General features: G+C 39.8%; 1 pseudogene; it reads right to left on the bottom strand.

The window, feature by feature from the left end:
- Positions 1 to 1,091: 1,091 nt before the first annotated feature.
- Positions 1,092 to 2,138, bottom strand: LOC131275678 (zinc finger and BTB domain-containing protein 44-like; annotated as a pseudogene).
- Between the last annotated feature and the right edge of the window lie 537 nt (positions 2,139 to 2,675).

The following is a 2,675-nucleotide window of genomic DNA, read 5'->3' on the forward strand; positions in this document are numbered from 1 at the left end:
AAAATAGTTATATTTTTCCCATGTACCACCATATTCTTAACACCCCGAAGTAGAACATTCCCATACTTATATTATTAAGTACAATCCTCATCTACTTCCAAAATCATTGCTATACATTCCCAACATTTTCCTCCATCTATTCTCCAACTAACGTTAATTTTCTTAGACAACTCATTTCAGCCACAGTCACATCCATAAGCCAAAAGTGTTTATTACATTCGTTATAATATAATGTGTTACTATCATTTCCAACCAATACATATTTACATTGACCTTATTAAACATACTACATACATCCAGTATCTTCTCTCCCTTCTTATCCCATTCCATCTCTGACCAACCTTCACTTCATTGTCCAACTCCATAAGTCTACACATTGTATTTAGTTCATATCAGTGAGACCATGCAATATTCCTCCCTTTGAGTCTGCCCTGTTCCTTTCAGTATAATATCTTCAAGGTTACTCCATGTTTTCATGTGCTTTCCCAGTTGACTTTTTCTTAGAGCTGAATGATATTCCATCATATGAATGCACCACATCTTGTTTATCCATTCATCAGTTGGAGGACACTTAGGTTATTTCCCTCTTTTAGCAGTGGTGAATAATGCCATATGAATATCAGTGTGCAAATATCTGTTCAAGTCATTGTTTTCAGTTCTTCTGAATATATTCCTAGTAGTGGGATTGCTGGATCATATGACATTTCTATATTTTGTTTCCTGATGAACTACCAGATCATCTTCCACATAGATTGAACCATTTTGTAATCCCATCAACAGTGAAGGAATGTTCCTATTTCTCCACATCCTCTGTGGCATTTGTAGTTTTCTGTTCTTTTTTAAAAAAAAAAAAAACTGGTGTTCTTTGTTCTTTTGCATTGAAAATAATTCACAATAGTAGAAATTATACTTCATACCTTATGCTTTTGGCCCATCAGCTGCTGTTCACCTGTATTTTCTTTCCCACCGTGGAAATGGAAAAACAATTATAATGCTATTAGCATTTTTAAAAAAATCCAGTTATCCTATTTAACCCTTCTTTACATTTCATAGTATCTAATAGACACTTAAAAACATTTGCTGAATTGGTTTTATTGTATCATAAAAAACATAGAAAACATTACATCTATAGAGGAAGACTGTGGACTAATGAGAAGGTCCTCTTGATCTTGCTCACTTCCTAATATTGTCTGCTGATCTCTCAGTAAAAAATGAGATGCACTGACAGTCTGGGGCACTTCCTCATGAACCTCCTCATCACTTAACCTTCTGACGTTGACACAGACATCTTCTTCAGTACCCAGAGGCAAACTAGTTATTGTGCTTTTATAAGTCACATAACCAGCTGATCTTCTGCATGGATCAGATGGGTCAGGAAATTATAAAGTTTGGGTGTTTTCTGCATTCTTAACCTTTTCAGACTGTATCATTTGATCAACTCCAAAAGGAAAAGTCCAGGGAAAAGCTAAAGAAGAATAAGCTAGTTGATTTATACCTTCTGAGTAGGAAGCTAAGGAATTCAATACCTGGGGAGAACGTGTTTGCTACACTTTCCAGGACTTTAAGGAGACATAACTATGTAGCTTTTACAATTTCTCTGGGACTCTTGGCAAACAGGAATGTTTCTTTCTACCACACTGCACTCTGAATCAAAGGAAAAATGCTTCCATCTCAAGAAGTAGAATTGCCATTGGAATTTTTTCTTGTCCAGCATCTAGACCCTTTTCTGGTTGGCTATTGGGTGTATTCCATAAAATACTTGATTTCATGAATTCTGATCAGGGGTTGGCAATTTTAAATATTTGCATGTACATGGCAACAGCTAGACCATCAATAATATTTTCTCTGTTACTTGACAGAGTGTCTGTGTAAGCATATTCTAAAAGGGGTAGAAAGTCAATCACTGTAACATAATGTAAATCCAACACATTCTTGTTCTCACCCACAGCTAGCCCCACAAGCTTGTTGCAAAAGAAATCACTGCAAGCCACTAGAAGCACCTTATGTGCCCAAAAGATTTTGTCCAGGACACATATAGTGATATTACTAAAATGTCCATCATTTTGCAGCATATTTAGCTTTCCAAGCATTTCCTGGCTGTGGGAAGAGGAGCTATGAATAAATGTTTTCAAACCCATCTTCTTCCTCTTCTACGGATGCTCTTCAAGATGCAATGAGTCAGAATTGCCCTGCGGCAGTGGTTCAGGGTCCTTAGCCCTACTGCTGTTGCTCCTTCTGCTGGGTTGGGCAGTGACCCAAGGGAGGGCAGGGCATGTGGCTCCCTTCTGGTCCCCCAGGGACAGAGGCCCTATCTCATGACATTGCACAGAGGGTTGTGCAGGGCCTTTGGCTGGGGCATGGTGGCACATCCATGTGGGGCTTGTGCAAAATGGGTGGTGGTGGTGTAGTCCAGCTGGCCATTGGGCTTGAGGGGGAGGAGTGAGTTACCAGCCCAAGCTGGAGGTGGATTTGCTCAGTCACAGGCAGCATGCAGTTAGAGTAGCATGTGGTCCAGGCAGAGCCCAGTGGCAAAGGGGAGGAGGATAAAGGGGAAGGTAGGGAAGGTTGATGAAGGGGAGACGCTGCTGCAAGTTTGGGCCCCCACCCCACCACTCTTCTATTATTTAAATTATAGCCATACTAAACATTGGGTGATGAGTTTTATGTGCATTCCC

The sequence above is a fragment of the Dasypus novemcinctus genome, chromosome 23 (assembly GCF_030445035.2).
Source record: "Dasypus novemcinctus isolate mDasNov1 chromosome 23, mDasNov1.1.hap2, whole genome shotgun sequence".
Lineage (NCBI taxonomy): Eukaryota > Metazoa > Chordata > Mammalia > Cingulata > Dasypodidae > Dasypus > Dasypus novemcinctus.